This window comes from Haemaphysalis longicornis, unplaced genomic scaffold (genome assembly GCF_048455015.1).
Source record: "Haemaphysalis longicornis isolate Haplotype H1 unplaced genomic scaffold, Haemaphysalis longicornis Haplotype H1 scaffold_1, whole genome shotgun sequence".
NCBI classification, from domain to species: Eukaryota; Metazoa; Arthropoda; class Arachnida; order Ixodida; family Ixodidae; genus Haemaphysalis; species Haemaphysalis longicornis.
In genome coordinates this window covers 480765582-480782827 of record NW_027526203.1, presented here as the reverse complement: position 1 = coordinate 480782827, position 17246 = coordinate 480765582, and the positions used below count along the sequence as shown (strand labels likewise).

General features: G+C 50.6%; 1 protein-coding gene across 4 annotated transcripts in view; it reads right to left on the bottom strand.

Annotated features, from left to right (window-relative positions):
• Positions 1-17246, bottom strand: part of LOC144156343 (cubilin-like) — a 116550-nt gene that overhangs the window by 88268 nt on the left and 11036 nt on the right. The gene's annotated exons all lie outside the window — the stretch shown is intronic.

Below are 17246 nucleotides of genomic sequence, written 5' to 3'. Positions count from 1 at the left end.
GTCGGAGAAATGCGTAAGTCAAGGTTCGAGCACCAAGTCTATCTAAAGTCGGCTTCACTATTCTACACAATTGCATTGCCGGAAAGACCTTTTTTATAAGCGGCAATACAGGTGGGTTGACATAAAAGTAGGATGGCCCACGGCCTTTTTTTAAATGCCACGTTAAGTCTTCATGCATCCCTATAAAGCGCTATACACCGAGCCCCTAAAATTCGCTGCCATAGTCACTAGTCCCAAATGTGTCGCAGTTGTGCCATAATTGTGTATAGTCACTACTATGCATACAAATACGTTGCTGGGAATACACTTATTGACAGAGAAGCTGTCGATGCCTGAATAATAGCGACGTTGCATCAAAACGCACTGCGCGAAATCCAACTTTCTCTGACGATGATTATGATCGTGGGTGAAGTGAAAGATGGCTGAAACGCGAAGGTTTCTCTAGTCGAAAGCCAATGTCTTAAAAGTCCAAAGTCAAAATCCAAAATCCAAATCTTTACGTCCAAAATGCGCTGTAGAGAAGAGAACTTGCACAATGGGTTGCCAACACGGCACATCAAGCGCCTGACAAGAGAGAGAGAGAAGAGAGAGAGAGATTTGCCGAGCAGAGGCTGATGTATGGGCCTCGCCCCGTGAAACGCATCCCTAGTCCGGGATTCCTTGGCTAGTCACCAGGTTGAGCTGGGTATCCGGGTCTGGGCTGGCCAGGGAAGCCTTCCACTATTTGAAGGTGGGGTTGTGAAGTGGGGGAACGTCTAGAGTGCGTTGGCACGCCCATACTATGTGGTACAGGGTGCGACAGTGAGCACAGAGGGAAGGTTGTTGGGTGGGGAAGACGAGGTGGAGGCCGGTGGGATTGGGGTAGGTATTCGTTTGGAGCTGCCGCCCAGTCGTAGCTTCGTTTCGCAAGAGGCGCCAGTGCGGTGGTGGGAGGCTGCGGAGAAGTTGCCTATAGTGGGCGAGAATTTCTGCGTATCTACTCAGTGTGTGGGATTGATCTTGGGGGGGGGGGGGGGGGGGGTAGAAATTGGCCACCGCCGGCTAGGGCTCGGTGTATCAAATCGCGAGCCGCCGCGTGAGCCGCTTCATTGTCGGGTATGGCGGCGTGTACAGGAGCCCAGACGATGCAGATATCAGGGGTCGTCGAGCAGTTTTTGAGGATGAGTAGGGCTTATAAGGAGATGCGACCAATCTGGTAGTTTCGGCAGGCTGTCTGCGAGTCGGTGAGAATAGTGACTGGTTCATGGCGGGAAGTGGCGGCCAGGGCAATAGCTATTTTTTCAGCGGCATTGATTGAGGTTGTGATAGTAGTGGCGGCGTTGATGAATTGGGCCAATATGCCTAACTACACAGGCTACGTGGTCAGCGCGCCCAGTGTAGGGTGTAGCATCTGTGTATAGCGCGGTGGCGTCGTTGCCGTATCGCGCAGTCAAGGTTCGAGCACGAGCTGCCAGGCGGCCAAGGTGGTAGTTGGCGTGCATATTGTGAGGGATTGGTGCCACCCGGATGCCATCTCGCCGGGCTAGAGGAATGCGTTCTTTCTTTTGTTCCCTCCGGGGTATCTGGTGATGTCCAAAGGCTGTAAAGACTTGTCGACCGGTGGGAGTAAATTGCAGGCGCTTTGTTGAGCTGAGTGATGGGCTTCTTGCACCTCTTCCCACGTGCTGTGAACTCCAAAGGGGTGAGATGACCGAGCTTTGCGGGGTACCTTTCGTTTGAATCGTAACCAAGACCAACTGTCGCAGTACGGTCCGTTAAGAAGGCCTAGACGTAGTCATACATGCGGTCTCCGCATCCGAGAGATGTGAGTCCTGCAAGTATTGCCGAGTGTGAAACGTTGCCGAAAGTGCCTTTGATGTCCATAGTATGCAGCGCTTGTGGGATGGCGTGAGGTGATCAATAATGTCAGACTTGAGTTGGCTTAAAATATCCGGCGTGGACAGATGGGGTCGAAATGCAAACATGGTCATTGGGAACAGATCATTATCCTCGATGTATGCTGCCAATCGGTTATGTAATAAATGTTCCCACAATTTCTCAGCACACGATGTCAGTGAGATTGGGCGAAGCTTTCCTGGAGTCAGTGGTTTCTTTGGCTATAGGATAAGAGTAATATCGCCGTGCCGCCAAAGTTGCCGTAAGTACCGGCATTCCATTGTTTGTTAATGAACTCCAATAAAGATTCATGGGCGGCTGTATCAATATTACGCACGTATTTGTTCTGGATGCGGTGTGGTATTGCGGGTGAGGTATCGCACGACTGCCTCAATTTCTGGAAGGGTGAAGGACGCATAAAGGTCAGCGTTGGGGTATGAGGCGGGGACGAGTCCCCGTCTGGTCGGGCCCATGGTTTATTTAGCTCCTCGAGAAGTTCTTGTTCCGTGCCCGAGTATAGATTTTGTATGAGGCAGCGGAGTTGGTGGGTCACTGCTGCTTTGGTTTTGTTGTTGCTCATTAGCGATCTGAGGAAACACCAGGTTCGTCATGTGCCTAGCACTCCTTGGAGATTCTTGCAAAATTTAACCCGATTTTGTTGCCTAAGATGCTGGACATAATCAGCAGCCTCCTTGGTCAACTTTGCGATCCGAATACGCAGTCGTCGATTTCTCTTTCGAGTTTTCCATCGCTTGATTAGACCGTGGCGGGCAGCGCGAAGATGATAGAGGTGGGCATCTACCACCGGGGTGTCAGGAGTGGTGTGGCATTTCTTTTGTGTATTTCCGTGCTGTGTCCAGGATGGCAGCTGACCATTCTTCGATGCCTTGAACAGATTAGGCAAGGGTATCGTGACAAAATTTTCCCCAATCCGTTAGCCGTGCAGGGCCGAGACGAGGTTTCGGAGCTTTCGTAGGAGGCAGCTGCGGGCTGATGATGTGGTCATCACTGCCTAGTGTGTTTGGGAGGTACGTTTAGATTGGGTCTGTTATGTTATATGCCATAGGCAAGTCCTAGAAACAATTACGAGATACGCTGTTGCCAAAAGGGGTGCCTGTGCAAGGAGCATTGCATAGGTGAAGGTTGTTTTGCCGCACGCCTTCGTAAACTTGTGTGTCCTTTTCATTGTGTTTGGGGTAACCCCGGGTGGTATAGTGGGAATTAAAACCACGTACAATTACCACCTCATGGTCTTTGGTGCGTTGCCGCGCTTTACGAAAGAGTGGGAGTAACGTGGGGAGCAGTTGAGAGGGCGGGCTGTAGATGTTAAAGGAGTACTGACACTAAAATTTCGTGTTTTTTTTTTCGATGGTATGGGTGCCCACCAGCCCACTAATCATAAAATGGCACACTAGACGGTTGATAGAAAAGTAAATAAATATTTAGAACCTAGTTTATCTGTGTCAGTTTCGGTTTCAACTAAACGAACACCGAGGCGGCCGCCATGACAGGAGGGCACTCGTTACGTCACCGTTCTCTTCGCTCCACTACCAGTGTGGACGCGCGCCCAGACGGGTCGTGGTCTCCACCAACTCCACGCGCCGGGCAACATGATGTCAGTTCGAACACCGCAACGTGATACACACGGCGGAACAGCGCGCGCCAACCGGCGCGTTGGCTACGCCACGGGAGCCCTCCCGTTGGCAGTTTGGGGCCAGGAGGAGCAGAGGGCGTCATGCTGATGCCGATTGCGAAAGGGTACCGGTTCTGAGCTTTCTCGTGGGCGCAAAGATTAAAATGGACTTCAAATACGTTATATTGAACGGTTACTGTTGAAACTTGCTGGGAGATATCTTCATATACGAAAGAAGCATTTCTCATAGTTGTCCAAGCTTTGGAATTTCGTGTCAGTACTCCTTTAAGAACAAAGGTGCTGTTAAGTTGGCGAGTGCACGGCAGGAGTTCCACAAACACGTAGTCTACCCCATTGGGGAGGGTGCGAATTTGGGTAGGTTGGTGCGATTGCACTAATGTGGCCGTTCGATTAGCAGAGCCGGATACAAATGTGGTATATCTTTGCGGGCGGGGGTTTTCTGTGTGCGTTTCCTGTAGCGCAATGATGGTGGGAGGATTGGCATCACGTATTTATGGAGTTTGTGCTGCTTGTTGCGATATGATCTGCAGTTTCATTGCCAGAGAGGAAGGTGCGAGGGAGCGTGACACTCACTCCAGCGGGTGTTCTGGGGAGAAGTGCTCATCATTGCCATGGATTCGTTCACTTGTGGAGAGCTGGTTGATGGCGCTTCCGCGGGATGCTGTGTTTCGCATCAGGAAAGGCGGTGACGTCAGAGTGGCTTTCAAGGGAGCTATGCGTTCAGAGAAGGCTTGGGCGATGTCACAGATGAGGCTTTCAAGGCGAGCGATGTCCGGTGATGTGAAGAGATATTGGGGTGGCGTAGGGTTCGTAGAACAAGGGAAAGAAAAAAATGTTTTACGTTAGGAGGAACCGAACCTTGGTCCCTCGCATTATGAAGCCTGACGTCTATCTGACTGCGCCATTTCGACACGGGCGAAGCTATTTCGATTTTGGACTGTGACTCTGACTCAGGTTGCATGGGAGACAGCTTCGCGTTTTAGCCATCTTTTTCTTAAGAAAGGGGCTTTGATCTTTTGTGGCAATGTAAGGCCTTGGGTATCAAATATCTGAAAGTCTAAAGCCTTTTAGAGAGACACTGAAGTGATTTGTAAGCATTGCGGAATTACTAGCGCAAATGGTAGTCTGGAGTCTCTAGGCCATGTTTCGACCCCTCTCGGGAAGAAGAAGACGTCGGCTTGAACAGCAAAGTCTGCGATGCTCTGCTAAAACCGACCTTCCAGAAGTGCGCTACTTCAATACTTCCTTGCGAAAGCATAAGGACGTTGTGCGTGAAGTCATCAGGACCCTGCGCATACCAAAGGTTTGCCCGTTAGCGCACCACTTCGTTTTTCATGGCCGGTTTTCTCCCTGAGGCGGCGGCGCCGCGCTGGGCCTAACGTTTGGCCTAGTACAAGTACGCACTCAGCGGCGATGGCGAGCTCGGCCATGGCCTCGACTGAACCTCTCAGCAAGCAGCACGACGATACCCAAGATGAAGACAACATGCAATGCGGTTCAAATGAAGATGAGCCGATCGAAAGCAATCCAGACGAAGGCTGGATATTGAATGTAAGTAGGGCCCAAAGACGGAAAGCCAAGGTGAGCGACACTAAGAACCAGAACCTTACCCCTGCGCGGCCGATACTTCGACCGAGCATTCATAACGCGAAGCCTAAGCCCCCGCCGCTGCCGAAAGACGACTAAAAGCTTGTCATCAGGCCGAAAGAAGGCCTAGCCCTCGCTAAGCTTAGCCCTGCCCAGCTCTCCGAAGCGCTTCTGCAAGAAGCAAAACGTACGTGGCGCGAAGCCGACTTGCGCATTCGTGTGGATGAGACCCAGAATATCTTGACTCTGAGCACGCCTCATCAGCAAGCTGCCAGGACTCTCAATCAAATCCGACAATTGAACATTGGTGGCCGAATCTACCCTATTAATCTCTACGGGCTCGCTGCCTCCGAGTCGGCAAAGGGTATCATCCATGACGTTCCAAACCACTATACTATGGAGCAAATTCTAGACGACCTGTACTTGCCGGGGTATGAGTTTCTCTCGTGTCGACGCCTCGGCACTACAGGAACGGTTGTGATCACATTCCTTGGCATAAAGTGCCGTTCTACGTGTATTACAAAGGAGTTGAAGTCAGGTGTTACCTCTATAAGAAAACTGTGCCGTACTGCAGCAGCTGCAACACCACGGGTCACCGCTCTGATGTATGCCCAAACCCGAACGTGCGAACCTGCGAGCTCTGTGGACTGAGGAATCCTGAGTTGGGACACGACTGCCAGCCCGACTGTGCCCTGTGTAAGGGAAACCATCTGACGGCCAGCAAGGGATGTCCCAATCGATTCTGCGAGCCCTACATCTTGCGGCGTAAGGCTCTGGTTCGGGAGCGTGGAATCGAGCGGAAAGCTCCGGCGGCCCAGTCGAGATCTTCACGAAGTACGTTTCGGCGACGGTCCAGCAGCTCAAGGTCGACAGCTCCTATCCCGACAACTACCACATCGAGGAGGTCCCACTCAGCCTCCCAGTCTACATCCAGATCCAGATCTGGGAGAAGGAAGAGCAGCTCCCATCCACAACCAGAGAATGAAAAGGTGAGCTGGGCTGAAGTTATTTCTCTCACTGCTCACGCCCCCAACTCCGCGTGTACGAAATGTAACCAGATAAAAGCTGAAAATGATAGAATTAAAGCTGAGTGCTCTAAGCTGGAAGCCGAACTTCAGAACTTAAAAAAAGAATTTGTGTCCTTAAAGACTTCACTAACCCAGTCTGCAGAAACTCAAAACCACTTGGGTGCGCCTGAGAAACGCCGCAATGTGGACGAAAACAAAGGACACGTTCAAAACTCAGCAGAAATTCAGCAGCTAAAATCAGACATGAGAGAAGAAATTAAGCAATCCTCAGAGGCAATCACAAAATGGTTGGTGAAATGATAAAAGAACAAGTAGCTAACCTCACAGCGGAGGTTTCGGCGCAGATAAGAGCACTGACACAACAGGTGGCCGCCCTAGCGGCTACCGCAGCCCAGCTTCAACAGTCAAACGCCGCTATAACCAGTCGTGTAGAAGCCTTGGAAAGCCCAGGTGTGCAGTCTTTGACCAGACATTCGCGTTGAGATAAACCGTACGCGCGACCATCACTGCAAGAAACTCAGGAAAACTCCGACTTCGCCAACCATGGCAAATGAACGCAAGAAGAGGGAGGAGCTAATAATATGGCAGTGGAACTGCAGGAGCATAAAACCCAAAATCGCTTCTCTAATGCAGTACATGGGGTCCGGCTGCGGAATGCCTGATGTCATTGCACTTCGAGAGACAAACGTGCCAGCAAAGCTACCGGGCTATGTTACACACGAGGATACCGAAAGACATAATTCAAGCACCCTCATACGGAAAAGCATAACTGAGATTCAACACTCCTTAATTCAGCAAGAGCAAGTAGGAATCTTGTCAGAACTGATACCGAGAAACGCGGGGAAGGCCAACAGTCTTTTCATACTAAACATGTACTGCAGACCAAAGCACAAGACGTCTGAAATCCATTCTATTATTAAACAGGCGGTCACCAAATCGGCAGGTAACCCGGTCATTGTGGTCGGGGACTTTAATGCCGCACACCCCCTGTGGGGTTATGGCTACACAAATGGCAGGGGCACAGAACTCAATCTCGCCATCGAGGAGGCGGATCTCACGCTAGTGACTGACCCGTCGGTACCTACGAGAACGGGCAACAGCGTGACCAGAGATACGTACCCCGACCTCACTCTCATTCGAAACATTAACCAAGTTCGATGGTGTAACACTGGAGAGAACCTGGGCAGTGACCACGACATAATCTCCACCGTAATCCTTGCGGACAATTACAGTGCTTATGTCGGGGAAGCGAAACTCACAGACTGGAGCAAATTTCGAGAGCGTCGAGAGACTCAGTCTCCGAAAGAAATTGAAAGTATAGAGGAATGGGCCAGCGAAGTCAGGGCGGACATTAAAGCCACGACGAAGAAGGTGTAGGCGGCCGATGAGGTGGTGCGGCCGAGCCCACGTTTATTTCGATTGCGCTGGCTGCGCCATGGTCGGAACGAAGCGAGTAGAAACGAGGGGGCCGTTCCAGAGATGTGCCGAGTGCTGAGTGTGTTCCGCTGTCTGGGCAACGTGCGCACGAGCCGTGCGAGACGGAGCAGCGGAGGGCGCGTGCGCACGTTGCCCAGACAGCGAAACACACTCAGCACCCGGCACATCGCTGGAACGGCCCCCTCGTTTCTACTCGCTTCGTTCCGACCATGGCGCAGGCAGCGCAACCGAAATAAACGTGGGCACGGCCGCACCGCCTCCACAGGGCAGGTGTACGAGTGATCTCCGAGACCACTCCACTCCCGTTGTACGACAGCCGTCTTCCTCGCCTCAGGATGTACGGCAGCCTCCAGCAGCCGACGACAGCCCGAGATTCACGGAAGTCCCACTTACCGTTGAAGCTGATCAGACTGCCCCCGACAATCCTGACGTCCTGCCTATGATGACAAGACTGGAACAAGGATTGCGGGACAAGCCTCCCAACAAACGTGGCAAAAAGCAGCATTACGTGTCTCCGTGCCATCGCGAGACGCCTCACAAACTGGCCATCAGACCTCGACCGATTCCCTGCTGCAAGAGAACTTTCAGTCGACACTATAACATCAGCTCAACTGTGCGACTACGAGCAAGGCGCACAAAACTAGCGCGCAAGACGGGAATGAGACTTCACGGCAGAGCAACCACAGCTCATCATCGGAAGGCTCCGCGATGCCGCCTCCCGTTTCGTGTGCGCAAGTTGCAAAGACAGCGATGCAGCCACCATCCCCACTCTAAATCCCACCCGCGCAGGTATTTCAACTCCTCTTACACTGCATATCGGCCGCTCCTGTGCCTCCCGTGGAAGTTGTGGTTTCTAATCACACCGTCTATGGAAGATCCAGTTGCACCACTTCCACCCACGCGTCCGCTGCCGCACTCCCAGCCTCGTCCACCAGAGGTTTCCCCGCATCCCGGACACTACCTCGCCGACGACCAGGACCGTGCCATTATTCAACCCCTACCCCTTGACCACTGACTGCCCACGGACTCTTCCTGACAAGTTACAAATTGTACATACCTGTACATAGTGCGTAGTGCATTTTCGTGCATTGTCATTTACATTCGTCACTTTACCGCGCTTCACGCTATGGGGGGAGCCCTGTAGCACCACCATCATCATCTTCTTAAGCACCACCATCATCATCAGCAGATTGGCCAGCTGGCACGGAACACACTCGGCACCCGGCACACCTCGGGAACGGCACCCTCGTTCTACGCGTCCTGTCCATGGCACAGCCAACGCAAGCGCAATAAATGTGGGCTCGGCCGCACCGCCTCATCGGCCACCTACAAAGGTTCACCTCACAACGCAAATACCGCACGTCGACCCCAGGCTACTCCACATGTGGGAGGCCCGGAGGAGTCTCATTCGTCGTTGGAAGCGACAGCGACATAACCGGAAATTAAAGAGACGTATTGCCTTGCTTACTGAAGAAGCGGCCCGGTACGGAGTGCAGCTCAGTCGAGAAAATTGGCTCTCACTCTGTGAAGAGTTAAGGGGGACCCTCAGTACCTCCAAGACATGGAGGTTGTTGAAGTACCTTATAGACCCGACAAAAAGCAAGGGTGAGTCCGCCAGAGTAATGGCCACTGTTATACACTCGTTCCCCGGTACGCAGGACGACCTCCTTCAAGAACTTCAAACAAGATATATACCAAAATCTTCCACTCCACCCTTCCCGAACTACACAGGACAGCCCAACCCCAATTTGGACAACGACGTTCAAATCTTCGAGGTCAAGGCAGCACTTGCAAAAATTCGCAGGAACACCACTCCCGGACCAGATCAAATAACAAACAAGGCATTGGCGAATCTTGATACGTCCTCGGTGATTGCGCTAACCGCATTTCTGAATACTTGTTGGAGGGACGGTACGCTCCCCGCGGAGTGGAAGACGGCCGAGTTCCGCTTAATTCCGAAAACGGGGAAAAAACCAGACATCGAAAACCTCCGCCCGATCTCCCTCACCTCTTGTGTGGGGAAGCTACTCGAGCATATCATCCTCGAAAGACTTTATTTATTTATTTATTTATTTATTTACAAATACTTCAATCCTACCTGGAAGAAACAAACAAGATGCCATCAACCATGTTTGGTTTCTGCCGTCACCTTTCAACCCAGGACATTCTCCTGCAGATAAAAGAAGATGTAATGGGCCAAGCCAACCGCCACACTCCGAAAGCCATCCTGGCCTTGGACCTGAAAGGGGCTTTCGATAACGTCACTCACCAAGCGATTCTGACCAACCTGGACTCCGAGATTTTTTATCAAATAGAAAAGCCATCCTCAGGCTTGGTGGCTTGTCCTCCGGTCCCATTGACGTGGGTGGCAGAGGCACACCACAAGGAGCGGTTTTATCTCCCCTACTTTTTAACATAGCCCTTATAGGCCTACCTACCATCCTGGGCGCCATCCCGGATCTGCACCCCGGCTTATATGCCGATGATATTACAGTGTGGACAGGCAAGGGTTCGGTAGGCGAGATGCAGGACCGTCTCCAGCTGGCCGCTGATGCTGTGAGTGACTACGCAAGGAGGTGCGGGCTTTTCTGCTCACCACACAAGTCCGAACTTCTTATGGTCGGAAAGAGAAGAAGAAAAAAAGTCCAAGATCCCGGCATCCAGATCACTCTGGAAGGCCATACCATCCTACCGTCACCTCACATCAAAGTCCTCGGTATGACTTTTCAAGAGGACTGTTCAAACACCAGTCTTCTTAACCGGCTCAGTCACACAACGGGACAAATTACCCACATGCTCCGAAGAATAACCACCAAAGCGAGGGGAATGAAGGAGGCGGACACCCTTCGTCTGGTAGAGGCCTTCGTCATCTCACGCATTACCTACACCATTCCCTATGCTATATTAAGCAAGGGGGACTTCGCCAAGATTGACACCATGATCCGGAAAGCCTATAAGCATGCTCTGAGGCTCCCTATTAGTACCTCGACCGACAGGCTTCTGAAATTGGGCCTACATAACACGGCCGCCGAACTAGTCGAGGCCCACCTCGCCAGCCAGCGTCTGCGACTAAGCACGACGCCCTGCGGGAGGAGTTTCCTCACCAGACTGGGAATGGCGTCCCGCGAAGAAAGATTCCAGCAAGTACGCGACGTACCTCCAAAAATAAGAATAAACATTGACGTTGCACCTATACCGCGTAAGATGGACCCTACTCACCACGCACGGAGAAGAGAATCAAGAGCGCGCACTCTCGACAAACGACACAGGGACCGAGACCGCACGGTTTACACCGACGCCGCCGACTACGCCAGAAGGGGAGCCATGACCGCCATGGTTACTTCAACAGAGAACCACCTCACCAGCATCACCTTGCCCTTCACAACCACTACCCAGGCAGAGGAAGCGGCCATTGCTCTGGCCATCTCCCAGACAAATGCGGATACCGTTATTACGGACTCGCAACAGGCTTGCCGAAACTTCCTTCGTGGTAGAATTTCCAAGACGGCTCTGAACATCCTGCTGCAAAAGCCACCCGAAAGAAAAGTGAAGATTGTTTGGACGCCAGCCCACTCAACCCTCAAGGGCAACACGACCGCCCATGACATCGCCCGAGATCTATCCCGCCAGGCGACACGAGGGTGTAGGTTAGAGACTGCGTGTCCTTTGGTTACGTATCAAGACATAACGGGGTACTATAAGTGCCAAAGAATGATCTATCCCCCCGGTCATGAATCTCTAACCAAAGAGCAGGAGCACTGCCTCCGGCTCCTCCAAGCAAATACGTTTCCTCATCCGTCAAAACTTCACTTGCTCCATCCCGCTCAGTACTTCCAGCTGTGCAAATTTTGCGCTTCCCCGGGCACCCTGTACCATATGGTATGGGAGTGTTCGGCAAACCCCAAAATTCGGCAAACCCTTCCCGTGTTCGGCAAACCCTTCCCGTGAGCAGTGGGAGAAGGAGCTGTCCAGCTCCGGTCTCGATTCCCAGCTTAGGCTGGTGGAAAGGGCCGTAGCGGCAGGGGTCTCCAATGGAGTCCTGGAATGAGGGCCTCACACCACATTACGATGCTCCCAATAAAGTTTATCCTCCTCCTCCTCGACCCCTCTCGCTGCGTCTACGCGACTTTATTCAGTAGAAAAATCAATTCGAAAATGCTGTCCTCCTCTCTACATCCTCCTATTCTATGACGATTTTCTATGACGTTTCGTATGACGTCAAAACAAGATGGCTTGGCTTGGCTGCGCTACTGCACGGCTCGCCGACCCTCCGAGAGAATCAGTCGGGCCAGCGTTTACTCCGCCGGTGGCCGGCGGGTCGTCGCAATTGGTTCGCTCAGTTGAAACTAAGCCACGGCACGTTTTGCCAGGAAGGATGTGCGTTCAGTTCGTTTGCTTGTACGCTGTATCAAGCTCTAAGTCGCTCCACACAAGTGCACATGCGGCGCTTCGCTGACTTGTACGCTAGTAGCAACATCTACAGCCATTTGCAGGCGGGAGGAGCGTCAGCGAAATTAATATAGGTACTAAGGAATTAAAATCAACCGAAACTTCTATCGTACAGCGGAAAACCAAGGTGCGGGAAGCCCTTCTTGCCATGGGTGAACTAGCACAGCGGTCAGCGGCACGACCACAAATCTGGGGACACTTTTCCGCCGCAGAAATGCTGTCGCTAGAGCTTAGATATTTGTGAGAATTTGGGGGACGCTTACTGCACGAGCGCTATACAAGAAATAGTCATCTAACCTGCTTCAAATGCTAAACCTAACGAAACATGTAAACTGGCTATATACCATATACTTTATCTTTCTTCCCCTGGCATCGTAGGCATATGGCCGAGTGTTTCAGAAAGTTCTGGTTCTAACTTGGGCAGCGATAAAAATTCATCACCAAATCCATCGTTCATTGGAATATTCCTGTCTAACAGTTTAGTATAATACTCAACGAACGCTCGCTCAATCGTTTCTTTGTTGGCCCTAACAGCGTTTTCGTACTGTATTTCCTTGATTTCTGTTTTGTGCGCGTAACGTTTTTCGTCAGACAACGTACGCTATGTAGGCCTTTCTCCGAACCCCATCTTATCTACCCATGCTCTCTACGATAGCTCCCCGTAGCTCTCAGTATCAATTCTTCTATAGATTATTTTTTGTGTCTCTTGTTTCTTGCTTAAACTTACCGACGTTTGCGATGTTTTCTAATAAAAGAGTCCTTAAGTGTTGGCGAAGTTCTGTGTACTTCTCTCTTTTCTGTGTATTGATAAGTGTGCTTCTTTCGACTGCTCCTATTTAAGCTTCTTCTTTAAAAAGATCCCACTTGACCACCCAGCTCGTCTGTGAATCACTGTGAACTGTTTACATTGTGTGTGTGTAAACAGTTCACTGATTCTAGCCGTAAAAACTTCATCTTTTGGTGCCCGACTATTTAATTTCCACAACTTCCAATTAAATTTCCGAGTTTTATGTTTGTTTCCCAGACAGAAAGCCACAAGACAGTGATCGCTGTAAGACAAGGACTCGACTTTATAATTGTCACACAGTGTACCAGTTCACTTTATATGCACACTCTACCCAGCCTCGCGTGGCTGCTACCTTGGAAATGTGTAAAGCAGATTGGATCTCTAGTCGTACAAAAAGCTACGTCATCCAAACAATATTTTGAAGTTATATCCATTAAGCAGTCGGCGCTCTTATCTCTAACACGCTCGTGGGCTGCTCTGTCCTCTATCAGACACACACAGTTGAAATCCCCAAGCAAGATCACAACCCTTCCGCACTCAAAAGGTTCCCGCTCACCCAGGCCAGACGGGTTAGGCGGGGAATTTTACAGGGCTTTTAAAACGGAGGCAGCTGTCTCTTTATATGAAGTATTGGTGGAGGCGTACAAAATACATGTTCTCCCATTAGTCTTTCAATGCGACTTATATCGTCTTGATACTGAAGTGTGACGACGCAGTAAAGCTACTCTCCGTAAAGGCGTATAGGTCAATTATTCTAGCCAACGTCGGCTACAAAATTTATATGAAAGTCCTAGCTAGACGGTTGCAAAACGTAATTCAATTTTTGGTAGGAACGCGTCAAACTTGCGGTATTAAGCACCGCACGATAAGTACCAATTTGCGTGTTGCCAGAAGTGTGTTGGAGTGCTGTGATGCCTTCTCGGATCGTGTGGCGATGGTACAACTCGATCTGGAGAAGGCTTTTGACTGGGTGCCCCATCACATACTTTACAGGATCTTAAAATACACGAATGTTGGGTCTGTTATCTCGGGCGGTATAAAGATGGCGCATGCCGGATAGAAGGCCAGCATAATTGTTAACAAAAGTTTAAGTGAAAGTATAAATGTTGGTTGGAAAGTATAAATGTCAGTCAAGGGTGTCCGTTATCGCCACTTCTTTTTGTGATGTATCACGGGACTTTCTGTTTAAAAATAGTCCAGCATGAAGGAATACGGGGGTTAGAATCATGGAACACTGAGGTAAAACTGCTCGCATACGCAGGTGATATAGCTGTTCTTTCTGACGATCAAAACAGCATAAGCGAAGCAGGTAAGGTTGTGAAGTCCTTTTGTGAAAAATGTGAGGCTGCAATTAACTGTGACAAATCTTCGGGATTTTGATACGGGAACTGGTGCTCACGCCTCCTGTTTTGAACACATCAAATGGACCACTTTACCAAAAAAATATCTGGGGGTGCCGCTGCATCATTATAGGTATAACGGGGACTACTGGAATATCGAGACCGAGACCGAAAAGTTGAGGGACAAAACAAGGAACTGGCGAGGGCGCAATTTTTCTGTTTTCCAGCGCCACTATTTGCAACCTTTCTTTTGTTAGCCAAAGTGTACTACGTGCTGCAACTGTTGCGTATGCCACGTGCGAGCATCCGCAAAATCCATAGAGTATTTGCTGTCTTTATTTGGTTTGGGAAATGACCAGTCACTCTAGTATTTTTCCGCCAGTCCAAAAGGAATGACTTGGTCTTTGTTTTTGGTCGTTGGTCTTTGTCACAAAACTCTGTTTTGTGCGGGATCGAAAAGACGCCTTCTTGCGCACGGTAATTCAAGTGCGATTTAAAAGCGTTCTACCTGACTGTTGCGTCCTCAAGCGATATTGTTTGCAGTGAGAGGGGGGGGGGGGGGGCTAAAGTATATTTGCCAGAAGTGGATTTGTCGGTTGAATTTCTGAAAGTATGATTTTCTTTCGACTACCTGTGCAGTGTTTCCACGAAGCGCCTGTACAAGGACTTGGGGGAAGTTTATTTACCGGTTTTATACGGCACAGGCACTGGGACTGAAGTTTTAATTAAGAAGGGTAAAAAGTATGCCAGGGAAACCTGCAATGATGTCCTTTTTTTCGAACTACACAGCAAAACCCTTTTGGTAAATATGTGGTTGGCAGAAATAGGCATTTTCGTGCCGGTCAACAAACTGCAGTCTGTACAAAAAGCCGGAAACTATTAATCATGTGTTTATTGACTGCTGGGACCCAGTGTTCCACTGGGACGTCCTCCAACGTTCGTTAAAGGGGCCCTGAAAGGCATTTTGAGCACACTAAACGAACTAGCGCCACCGTTAGATTGGGTCGCCAACGTCACTTGTGCCAAGTATTACTCTTTTACGCGCAGCGGAAAGCTCACACTTTTGTTGCAAAGTTTGTCGTTTTTTTCTCACCCTTCCCTTCGTGTTTTTGGACGCCGCCATCTTCACATGTCTACGTCATCGATTCCCAGATGTTCGTCATGAGCTAGACATCCTGCTATTGGGCGGCTTTTTCACGCACTTCCGGCAAAGAGATGAGTCGTCTGCTCAGCGTCGGCTCGCCGGCTGATCTGCCAGCGGAGTGCCGGAGTGCTTGGGAATTTTACGACAAACGAAACAAGTGTAAAACAAACGATTAACCGTTTGTATTGAATGCAACACGGCCATAACACGACATGGATATTCTGTTACCTGAGTACGTTCCATAAAGAAAGCGTTGAAGCCCCGTGGCACTTCTTTCGTGCAATCGCAGAGAATGCCCTGAGCCGAATGCCCGGGTTTGGCGCATACATTTTATTCAACTTCAAAGCAATCCATAGATGCGTTTCTAACGAACACAACGTCACAACATGCGTTGAAAGTCTGAACCACGATTGACAGAGGATGGGTTGCCTCCTGCCCGTCGTAAATTCGGTACTCACCTAGCGCGCGCTTTGCGGGGACGAACAGCAAGTCACTTAACTCTGGCGCACAAGCCGATGGCTTTTAGCCACGCACACTGCACATACCCCATGCGAGGTTGAGTCGTACGTCGTTCGAGAAAGATAATCCAGACCACGGGAAGCACTATCCACCCGCAGAAGCACAACGTCGCCTTTCATCGCGAAGCAAAGGCGTCCACAACACACACACCATCGCCTCCTGTAATGCCAAACGCATCTCGCACTTCCCAATGGGAGTGAGTGGTACGCCTGCAGTGCCCACATGCCGCGAAGTGGGGCCGCAAGCTGAACCGGGATCACGCAACCGTAACTGACTTCTGGAGCGGTTTGTGCCTTGTTGCCATGGCAACCAATGTTTGAGATTGTCAAAGAAATGGCGCTCGCTCCAGCGCTAGAAAGCTCAGAGCCACGGCGGAGCATGTTTTGCCAACGTTGCCGCTCTCCACCACGCGTCGCCCCAAGCTGAACTGGTCACATGATTGAAGCGTTTTGTGCAGGGGTTCTGTATCGGTTTAATGACTTTTTCACATGCCGCCGGCAGGAATTACCACCGCCGCAAAATAAGATCCGGCACCAGCGGGGCCACATCTGATACGGCGCTTTTTGGATAAACAGTGCGCGGTGCATCAAGGGAACGAGCGCACGACCATCCCCGTGCGGCTGCGAGTTCGCCGCCGATAGAAAGTCATGTGCCGCCAGCAACGTACACTCCGAAAGGGCAAGGCCAGGCCGCCGCATACATGCGGCCAGATTTTTCGTTCGCTTTTCCAGCCTTGAGCGGAGTGCGGGATTCATGGTCTCAACAAAGCTTGCCCGTAGCAGACGACAGTCTGAGCAGCGCAATAGCGGAAGTACGTCACCGCTGCGGAGCGCAGCATCATGGGAGGCAAGGCTCGCGCGCCGTCAACAGCGGAGAGTAAGTCGAAAGGAGGAGGAAACGCGGAGCGACGATAATGCGCGGTTTCTGATTTACGATTTCTTAGCTAATACTCATCGCTTTAACAAAATTCTTGCGGGAGGAGATTGAAAATACATTGCTTTATTTGGGTACATGTACATCCATGCATCGGCGGAAGGTATTTCAGGACCCCTTTAAAGAAGGACTTACCCATAACACCGCGCGGAATTCGGTTCCTAACAGTGAAAAATGACGGCGGTGTGCCGTACGATTCGATCGTGGTCATCAGTCTTCATAGTATTTGGAGGACGAGAATGGCGGTGAGGAATGCGGATATAAATGCCCCGCCTGTCAGGGAAAACTTCATCGGAAGCGTATATACGGGAAGTGCTTTGGGCAGAGGATGAACCCCCTGAGCGGTTGCCTGTGCTTGACGGTTTAGTGTGTCTTACAAAGTTTTAAAGCCACTGAGTCAGCCAAGGAGGGTTGACGGATTTTAACATTATGAGCTGATGTGTGATGTTCTGTAAAAATGTCTAAGCAGGCAGTAAAAAAAAAGGCCTATGGA